The following is an 11357-nucleotide window of genomic DNA, read 5'->3' as shown; positions in this document are numbered from 1 at the left end:
AGGGCGGGGAGGGCTTTGATGAATCCATCTATCAGCCTGGCTTTGGAAAGCAAGTCTCCAGTTTCTGATTGTCGCTGGGCAAAGACCTAAATAAAATTTATCTTGTCAAAACCTATGGGCTAACTGAAAGCAAATAAGAAGTTTTATGGCATCCACATAAAGTTAATAAAGAGGGAGAAAGTACACTACGTCCTATGGACATTTTTCAGTACAGTACATGGCCATTCTTTGGGGAGAGCTCATTAACTTAAAAAAATTACCTTTAATGGGCCACTCATTATCGTCATCCTCAACTGCGTCACTGTCTAACTAACACTCGAGTGTTTAATACCTGATTAAAATCAAACACTGGGCTTATGGCTTGGTGCTGTTGGAACTACCTAGGATGGTAAGCACAGTGAGTACTTTGAAAGGGTAAAATATGGACACTAAGCAACATTACCAGCATCAGGGAAATTTTTTTTAAAAAATTTGATCCCTCTAGAAGCTGGTCAACTTTTCTGGTGATGACATAGTCTGAGAGCAATGGTGTAAGGCTTTTCATGTCTGACTGAACAGGGGACCTCATCTTTGACTGAACTTACCTTTTATGTGGGAGGATTCCCTCTGTTGGGAAAAGTCTAGAAAAATACATTGGGATTGGAAAGCTCTTTTTACCACACGCAGTTTAAGCAGATTTCTCTCTGAGCTTGGGCTCATGGTAGAGTACGTTTTATTTCTACTTAAAAAATGTCTTTGAATCAGACAAAAGACAGCAACTGGTGATGGAAAAGGCCAATTTTGATACTAGAATGCACGTAAAATCATTTGCTTTTCCTCTTTAGGTTATGGAAAGGGTGCTCTCTTGATATCAAGCTTCAGGATCCATTCACAGGAAAGTGTGATTTCTCAAGTGTCAAATCTGGAAGCATGATGCATCTGGCAATCAGCCCCTGCCCATTTGATGGAGCCGTGCAATACATGTGGACTTGGGGAATAAGGAACATTTTGAGAAACCATTCCTGGGGGATCCTGATGCTATAGGCTACTTTCGAACATGATACCTTGTGTTGACAGACTAAAACTGCTCTTGGACTTAGTTGAGAGTTTTGCTAGTTCTTGGCTCTTTTCCTGCCTTTTGTCAGTGTGCTCTGTCTATATTAATGAGTCAGGTTCCCCGTGATGACGGTGGTGGTCATGGTGATGGTGTGCAGGAAGCAAGGGCTGCTCTGCCAGGGTCTACTTGGAGAGGTGGGGAAGGGAGACATTTCCTTGCATTGGTAAGACAAAAAGTTATTCATGTGGAACAATTTTAGCATCAGTCACAACCTGGACCATAGAAATTGGTCATAGGTTGATCAAAACATCCTACCACTTCATAATGACCATATCTCATATACTTTCTATCTTCCTCACTGACTCTAAGATGCAGTTCAAGGCAATTTTGGAGTCACCTTAGTTTTCCCTGCACATAACTGACAATTCGCTTTTTCCCAACATGGAGGTCAGAGTTTAACAATAGGGCAACAAATATATGTTAAGCTCTCTCTAATAAGTCTAGCAAGCACAAGGCAGTATGGAGACCCCAAGGAAGCCTGTGATGGCCCTTGCCCTGAAGAAACTTCCAGTCTCCTTGAAAGAGGTAGGATTTATGTTAAGTGTTCAATTGAAAGTGAGTACTCCTATATGGTGATATCATAAAATGTCATTGTTTATTTTTAAAAAAATTTTATTTAATTTTATTTTTTTTCAGTGTTCCAAAATTCATTGTTTATGCACCACATCCAGTGCTCCATGCCATCCATGCCCTCCTTAATACCCACCACCAGGCTCACCCAACCCCCCATCGCCCTCCCTCCAAAACCCTCAGTTTGTTTCTCAGAGTCCACAGTCTCTCATGGTTGTCTCCCCCTCCGATTCCCCCAACTCACTTCTCTTTTCCACCTCCCAATGTCCTCTGTGTTATTCCTTATGCTCCACAGTAAGTCAAACTATATGATACTTGACTCTGTTTGACTTATTTCACTCAGCATAATCTCTTTCAGTTCCATCCATGTTGATACAAAAGTTGGGTATTCATCCTTTCTGATGGAGGCATAATACTCCATTATATATATGGACTATATCTTCTTTATCCATTCGTCTGTTGAAGGGCATCTTGGTTCTTTCCATAGTTTCCATAGCGACTGCGGCCATTGCTCATTCATTCTGTGCCTGGGCTGTGCGGCTAGTTCTCTATTCCCAGAGTGAGATCTAAGGCAAGTTTTCTGACTTTTCTGGTCACTCTACAATCTTTTGTTTGCAAAATGTTCTTAATTTAGTATCACCACTGTGGTTTTCAACCCCAGGCTGCTGATCAGAATCCCCTGGGCACCTTTTTAAAAATGTTGTTGTTCAGCTGCTCCCCTGACCAATGAAATTAGCATCTCTGGGATGGGGCCCAGATATCAGGAATTTAGAAAACTCTCCAGGTGATCCCAATGGGCAGCCAGGATTGAGAACCACGGAAATGAAGTGTGCTGTTCCAGAGAAATAATGAAAACTTCAAATTTTATTTAAAACGAAAGCTGCTCCTCTTCTGCTCCCCTGGCCTGCAATCCTGAGTTGCAGAGGAAGGTGTGGGAAGCTTCTACTTCTCATCTTACAAATCTTTTCCTCCCTGCCAAGTCTCTCACCAAAGTTGCTGACTGCTCTGCGGCTGAGGTAGTGGGAGAGGGAGGAGAAGAGGGGGTGCTGGGAGGGGTCTGATGTGACTGGCATTGATGCTATTTGACATGGCTCTCTCTGGCCATGGCAGAAGTTTAAAGCTGATTCATTTTGGGGGTGGCATGAGCATTTGCGTATTCTTCAGAGATTGCCTTCCAAGTCTGGGAATCTCTCTCTGCAGTTCCCTTGTTTTCCAGCAATCTGATTCACAAAGAGAGATACTGCTGTTGTCCCACTGCCTCCCCAGGAGCCCATCTTAGGCATAGTCCCTTTAGGATGGCCCAAGTCCTGGCTCTCTCTCAATCATGTGAGCCATCCCTTCCCCTCTCTGCTTTTAGATCAGGTAGCCCCCCTTTCCCCTTAGGCTTGTCCTGGGGACAAGTGTTCTGGCATCAGCCTCTGGTGCCCCACAGACTTCATCAGACATTGGGCAACTCTAACAGGTCTTCCTGATGCTCTTCCACCAGGCTGGAGGTGAAGGAAAGCACTTCTTTAGCAGAAAATACTGGTTGTCCCCCAATATTTGTTCCATTTCTTTTGCTAGTGCAAACATGGATCCCAAAATAAAGACTACGTTTCTCAGTTTCTCTTGCAGCCAGACATGGCCATGGGCCTCCATTCTCATCAATGGTGTATTGAATAGAAGTGGTATGGGCAATTTCCAGGAAATTCCTTATAGAGAGAGGGCATGCCTTTCTTTTCACCCTCCTTTCCTGCTGGATGGCATACAGCTGGCTGAGATGGAAGAGCTCTCTTGGTTTCAGAGCTGGAAGCAGCATGTTGAGGAAGCAGAGGAACAAGGTCAGAGGAGCCTAAGCCCTGATGAACATGGAGCTAACATATATAGATGACCTACTGAAACCTACTGAAATTAATCCTTCATTGTTCACAATTATGTCCTGAAACAGAGTGCTGAACATGAGCTCAGGCAGGCAGTAGGCCACAAGGACACAGATATTGCAAGCCAGAAAGATGGTGCCCCACACTTCAGATATGGTCAAGAGGATGCCAAATAAGGAAGAACTTTCCAGAGGGTAAATCCAGGGCTAAGGGACAAAGGGAATTGGCAGAAAGGAGAATGAAATCTGCCAGGTGGTCCAACCAAGGAACTGACTTTTTGGTTAAGGAAGGGAGTCATTACCATCCCTGCCCAGTGTGTTATGACAATAGTTATGGACCAGTAATTTCTGGGCATTTCCCATTCTCCCCATTTCCAAGTGAGAGTCTTTATTGCTCTTATCTTTTTCTTTTCTTCCATTTTATTTGGGTGTGTGATGGGAAAATAATTTACTCTTAGACTGTAGATCACCTGACCATTAAGAGCTACATTCTGGGCCTGATGGAGAAGACTGAGCATTACTCATACAACCTGGATTTAAGCTGAATGCAGTTACCGCATTGGTTGTTGGCTTCTTTTATGGAGGGTAGAGGTGTATTCTAGTGTATCCGGAGGGAGATGCCCATGGTTGCTATAGAAACTTGGCATGTAGTAAAATTCTGGCTAGTGAGTTTCCAAGAGAAATCTGCTAGGGGCTGGGAGTGCTTCTAGAAAAGTTTTCTTTGCTATTAAAAAGAGGTACAAGGTAGGAATATTCTCTCTAACATGTTGTGTGAATTTGTGATGCTTAAAACATCCAGTTATCTGCCACTATGAAAGGATAGGTCTGAGGACAAAAGCCAACATACCTGGAAGAGTAGAGTAGGAAAATGGAGAGAACCTGGGTCCTTACTGGTATTATTGGAGTGGAAATAACCAACTCTGAAACTGCTGGACTTTCAGACTTCCTTTTTTTTTTTTTTTAAAAAGATTTTATTTATTCATTTGACAGAGAGAGAGAGTGAGAGCACAAGCAGGGGGAGTGGCAAGGAGAGGAAAATGCAGGTTTTCCGCTGGGCAAGGAGCCTGATGGACCATCTGAGGACCCGGGGATCATGAACCGAACCGAAGGCAGACACTTAACCAACTGAGCCCCCCAGGCACCCCCCAGACTTCTTATATGAGAAATAAACCCCTTATTGTTTAAGCTATTTTAAATTGGATCTTTGGTTGTTTGACTGATAAATTAAAGTACTGCTCCCTGTGCCAAAGAGACAAGGCTACAATTCTTCTTCCCCTATCCCATGCTATCTCAGCTGCTTCTGCTCTTCATGGACTCACCTGGACAGGGTTGCTTCCTGTGGATGGTCCCTCTCCTGCCACCATAGTGACTTCAGGGGACACAGACCCTGCTTTTGACTACTTCATCTCAAGAATGGAATCATTCCCTTTAGGAATTACCCTCATAATTTCCATAATTCAGTACAGCAAACACCAAATGTAACTTTTCATAAGATTTCCTGAGAGGTTGGTGGACTACAGAAGGGAAGGACACGTGCACAGTAGCTTACAGTTGTGGCATTGGCTTGGATTCCATCTCTGGGGTGTCTTAGCAGACCAGCTCCAGTCTCATTCCTGTTTTGCCACCATGCTACCAGACTCAGAGGGAGTGGAAAGAGTCCCCTCATGCTAGTTCCTATGCCATTCAAAGTGTGGTCCAAGGACCAAGAGCAGTGGCAGCACCCAGGAAATTAGAAATGCAGAAATCTCAGGCCCTACCCTAGACCCGCTGAACCATAATTTTATTTTAACAAGAGATCTAGGTGATATGTACACAGTTAAAATTTACAGAACCACTCTAGTCAAGGCTTATCTCTTCGATTCTCATTTCTTATTCCAGGTTTGAACTTTACCTGGGATGATTGGCAATGGGGACATCATTTTTTTTTTTTTTTCAGGAAGTCTCTACCCTCACAGGGTTGTGGCCCTTTGGGCTCAGTAAGACAGTCAAAGAACCCCAACACCAGTACATATCCCCAAATTCAGGTCATTCAGCTTTAAAAGTGTCAACCATGGGGCATGGACAGCACAAGCCAAGTAAGGCCTAGGCCAATTCCTTTTATTTTTCAATATACTTTTATTGTAAAGGTAGTATTAAAATATTAACATTTAAGATAAGAAATGAATTTTATGTTAAGTTAACATTACCTTCTCATCCTTGTCTACATACATATTCAGGTTTTACATATTTGATTCAATATTTTATGATTCAATTTTATATTCTGCATTTCCATTCAGTTTCACACAGGTATGCTTCCATTCTGCTACAGTCTTTTTATTCTTTCCCATAACCTATATTCTCTAATCCTTAACCCTCTGAGATAACTAATGTTAGAAACCTGATTTGTGTCTTTGCACACTTAACTTCCATCCTTATCCAAATACATACAGACATGTATATGTCATGTTTCCTTCCCTTGAAGAAAATAGGGTTGTATCAAGCATTTATATCAGCTTAAGTTTTTACTTAACTATACATTATGGTAGTCTCTTCAGGTCAGTGGCACAGAGATAAGTCACTTAAAAAATTAAATGCAGAATATTCCTTTGTATGGATGCATTCTAATTTCCCTTATTGATAGATATTCAGGTTGTTTCTCATTTTTCCAGTTACAGGTTTCCTATTTGGAGAGTATATGTACTGTTGTTACTTTTACCTGTAAAGACAGATGCCTAGAAGTGATATTGATAGGTCACAGGTTATATAGTTAGAGTACACTAACTGCTGTAATGAACAGGTCCTTGAATTTATTATATTTCAGATGTAATAAGAGTAAAAGTCCAGTTAGTTCCAGGAGCTCAGGGGGTCTCTGGTCCACAGAATCGTTCAGGGATCCAGGCTGTGGGGGCTCTGCTACCGTCAATAAGTGACTCCAGTGTCATACCTGAGGACTAGGTTAGCCTGCTGCAGAGCAGTCTGGCAAATGTAGTTCAGGTGTGCCAAGGAGGAAAAGGAGACAGGCTTTTGCGATCAGCTAACCAGTTCCTGCTACAAAGGATGAGTTTATTTTTAATTTATATATGTATTACCAAGTTATTTTTACCAATGATGGTAAAAATTCACATCCCTGCTAACAGTACCTGAGAGGTCCCACAACCCTGAATCTTTGCTGGTACTAGGCAGTATCATTCTTTACATTGCTCCAAATCTGATGAATTCATAATGGTATTGCCTTCATTTGCATTTCCCTGAATAGTAATGGTTGAGTATCTTTTCATAAGTCTCATGATCATCTGGCCAATTTGTTTCTGTCTTTTAAAATTTTACTATTGTTTTCTATTTGTCCTGTTTTTCTGTGTTCCCTTTTGTCTCTTTTCTTGCCTTATTTTAGGTAAATTTTTATCATTCCATTTCCCCCCTCTATTAGTTTTTTAGTTTTACATTTTGTTCTACTACTTTTTTAGAGGCTCCCTTAGAATTTAAACATTCTTCTTGATTTACGGAAGTCTCATATGATATTCAGGTGGGGTTCCCCAGGAGGTAGGCTCTGAGGTGGACCTCCCCAGGAGGTAGGCTCTGAGGTTAGTATTCAAGAGGTCTACTGGGGAGATGCTCTTGGGCTTATTGTTGTGGAAGGGAAGGAAAGGAAACAGATCTGGCAGAGGGAGAAGTCATGTGGTTTTGCAGTTACAACAAAGGCCTAAGGCCATCCCCAGGGGACCTCTCAAGCTAGATTACTTTCAGAGTAATACTGAGTTTAGGTGAGGAGACTAGGCGTCAATATCCATATAGTGACTAGTCATTGGATGCAGGCTGCCCTGGGAAGGATGTGTGTGTTCTTGGGCAAAGTGACCCTCTTAAGCTTGTGACAATTCCCAAAGAGAGGTAACAACTGAAGGAATAGGTCCTGAAGTCTTGAAGGGGTCGGGGGAGTTTGGAGTGGTACAGATCTGATTATACTACACATAAATTAGTACTGTGATCCCTTCCCAGGCAATTGAAGGACCTTAGAATGCTTGAATTTCACTTGACTCTTCTGATTTTGTGTTATTATTGTCATTTATGTGTATTCTGTATTTTAAATCCCATGATATTATCATTATTGTTCTTACATTATATATTCATTTAGGTTTACCCATTTAGGCATCCTTACCCTTTCTGTGGATCTTCATTCCTTTATGCATCTCTGAGCATCAGTTTGGGATCCTTTTCCTCTGAAGACTTTTCTTTAGAATTTTCTTTAGTACAGATCTGCTGGTAATAAATTATCTTAAATTTTCTTTATCTTAAAACATCCTTATTTCACTCTCATTTTGAGGAATATTACTTTTTTAAAAATTTAAAATTAATTAATTAACATATTATTAGTTTGAGAAGTAGAGTTTAGGGGTTCATCAGTTCATCAGTTATATATAACAGTGCTCATTCCATCAAGTTACCTCCTTAATATCCATCACCCAGTTACCCCATCCTTTTACCCACCTCCTCTCCAGCAACCCTCAGTTTGTTTCTAGAGTTAAGAGTCTCTTATGGTTTGTCTCCCTCTCTGATTTATGGTTTTATCTTTCCCCTCCCTTTCCCTATGTTTATCTGTTTTGTTTCTTAAATTCCACATGAGTGAAGTCATATGATATCTCACTGGTATAGAATTCCAAGTTGGCAATTATTTTCTTTCATCTAAAAATGTTTTATTTTGCCTTAATTATTTTGCCTTAATTCTTTAAGTATATTTTCACTAGATATAGGATTTTTGGTTTATGGCATTTTATATAGCATTTCATTTTTATTTTTTATTTCCTTTTTTGAAATTTTAAAAATTTTTATTATTTTTTATAGCCATTTTTATCAGCACTTTGAATGTTTTCCCATTGTCTCTTTTTTCTGATGGGAAGTCGGCAGTATTTCTAATTATAGTTCTACTTACATTATATGTATTTTTCTCTAATTACTTTCAAGATTTTCTCTTTATCTCTGGTGTTCAGCAGATTCAGTCTGATGTAATTGGTATGGGTTTTTTTTTTTTTTTTTGGTATATGTTTTGCTCATGGATCACTAAGTTTGTTGAGTCTATAAGTATAGGCCTTTCACTAAATTTGGGGGGAATTTCAGCACCTATTTCTTTAAAAATAATTTAAGCCCCAGTATTTTGCTCTTCTTCTGGAATTTCCATGACATATATGTTAGGCCTTATGATATTGACCCACATGTATTTGAGGCTCATGTTCTTAACTGGAGTCTATGCCATATATATGGTTCAGGGGACAGTCAAGGATTTGGGGAGAATTTAAACACAGAGGCTATGGTTGCCCTTTCTGGCTCTCTACTTTCTAAAAAATTTCCTCTCACTTTCAATGGCTCTGGTTACCCCACGCTCTGACTTCTGGGTTCTCTTCAAGCCAATAATGTTGTGAGTTTTCTGTTGGAGTTCTATTGGATCCACTCTGTGTGGCACTGACTTTGGCCTACACAGGCCAAATGGTACAAACCCTAAGCAAAAGGAAAACCCTTCCTTTTCCCCAAGTATCTACTCCTCTCTACAGTCTACTGGCTTGTGTTCACTCTTGAGTTGTTATTTTTTTGAATTTTGTCCAGAGTTTATAGTGGTGATATGTGGGAGATCTGAGTATGTAGGAGTTACTGCACAACATTGGAAGTGGAAGCCCAGTTACTTTCTCTCAGCACTTGGAAATATCATTCCATTCTCTCCTAGCTTCTGTTATTCTGTGGGAAGTTTCAGCTGTCAGTCTGATTTTTTCTACTGAAGATAATGTATCTTCCACTCACCCTCCCACCCCAAACATTTAGGATTTTCTCTTTGTCTTTGATTTTCAAAAGTTTTACTATGTTTGTTAAGATGTGGGATTCCCCATTCCCTCCTTTTTAGTAGTAATTCTGTTGGGGATTTGCACTGCTTCTTAAATTTGTGGCTTGTTTTCTTTTATCAATTTTGGAAACTTCTTAGCCATTAGCTCTTCCAGTAATGCTGGGCCCTCTAGTCTTGTTGGCTTGGTAGCCCTCTGAAGCCCACAGATGGATTAAAACAGTTTTTATCCAGGTATTCCAGTCGTTCTCAGTGGGAAGTCAGTCTTCAATAAGCACTGCTCCATTGCCAGAAGTGGAAATCCTCAGTTTCTGCTCACCAAAAGCTCAGAATACCTCAGGATTTAGTATCAGCTTGGAACAATTTGTTCACATGAGAAAAAATTCATTAAATTTCAAAGAGATGGTCAAAGAGAATCAAAAGAAAACACAATATATCTTAAATATCCACAAATAGGCTCAAATTTTATTTGATCAGGATATTCAGCTGCTTTCCGTTATTCCTGTGTCAACAAGCTAGTATTGTTTACATGTGATCCTTTATAATATGGGATAGTGCTTACAGTTGTTTCTAAAAGGGGACCAGTCATCACTGCAGGGTTTTGTGTGTGCGAATAAAGTAGCCCAACAGGACTAACAGTTTGTCTGGTACTGATTGCCATAACTCAGTAGACATATCTGAGCTATCATAATGACTCAGATCAGAATGACTCTTGTATAACTGTGGAGTTGTTTAAATGTTATCGGCTTGTGGGAGCAGAGTTTCTGTTAAGGGCAGCCCAAGTGGCCTCATCCCAATCAGAGGGCATGAGGCCCAATGATCATGGCACAGGCCACATCCTCTTCTGTCCATCTTCACTGTAACCCATCTGCTTGTTATCTGCTGCCTGCCCAACCTGTTTGTCCGTAATCCCCAATTCACCTGCTTTTGGCTGCATCCAACTAATATGTCCTTACCCTTTCATCCTCCCACCATTGCTTTTGTTTTACCTTCAAACCCACATCTTCATCCCTGAGTTCCTGTTGTGCAGACCCATGCTTGTCAGGGCAGACAGAAGGGAGCAGGTTCTCAGGAATCACTTTGTGAGTGATAATGAGGTACACAGAAGGATGGGGCCTGGAATGATTTCATTACCAGAAGCATGAAGATCTGGGAGTGGAGTGCAGCAGTCTTGGGCTCCCTCACTCCAGCCTGCAAGTGGCATGCCAGTGATTTTGTGGATTGTATCAGCAACCTTTATGAAAAATATAAAAATGTTCTCACCAGCAGATCAATACTTTCTTCAGCTTTTCTGCCCCTGCTCTCACTTAGAGAGTAATTGTTTGAAGATTTAAATATACTATTGCAAGCTTTTGGGAAAAATCCAGACTTTGGGAAACTTACAAGACAAATTGATTCCTTTAACAAATAAATTTCAAGGGAAAAGATTGAGAGAGAACCTATAGGTTGAAAAAAGAGTTAAGAGACAAATCAGGGGCACTGGGTGGCTTAGTCAGTTAAGCTTCTGACTCTTTGTCTTGGCTCAGGTCTTGATCTCAGGGCCATGAGTTCAAGCCCTGCATTGGAATACATGTTGGGGGTGAAGTCTACTTAGAGAAAAAAAAAGATGCATCAATCAATTGAAATGTACAGACATTACTTGGATTTTTATGAAAATAAATATACTGTTAACTACACTGTTAAAACAAATGTCATAATATATGACATTTATAAGACAATTAGAAATTTGAACACTGGTTGGATATTTGATATTAAAGAATTATATTAAGATTTTAGATGTGGTAGGGGTGCCTGGCTGGCTCAGTCAGTAGAGCGAGTAACTCTTGATCTGAGGATCATGAGTTCAAGCCTACACTGGGCATAGTGAGTACTTAAAAAAGATTTTAGGTGTGATAGTGATATTGTAGCTGTGTTTAAAAAAGAATCCTTTTAGAAATTCATAATGAAGGGTGCCTGTGTGGCTTAGTCATTAAGCATCTGCCTTTGGCTCAGTTCCTGATCCAAGGGTCCTGGGATCGAGCCCCCCATTGGGC

This window comes from Lutra lutra, chromosome 9 (genome assembly GCF_902655055.1).
Source record: "Lutra lutra chromosome 9, mLutLut1.2, whole genome shotgun sequence".
NCBI classification, from domain to species: Eukaryota; Metazoa; Chordata; class Mammalia; order Carnivora; family Mustelidae; genus Lutra; species Lutra lutra.
Note: the sequence above shows the minus strand (reverse complement) of the source record.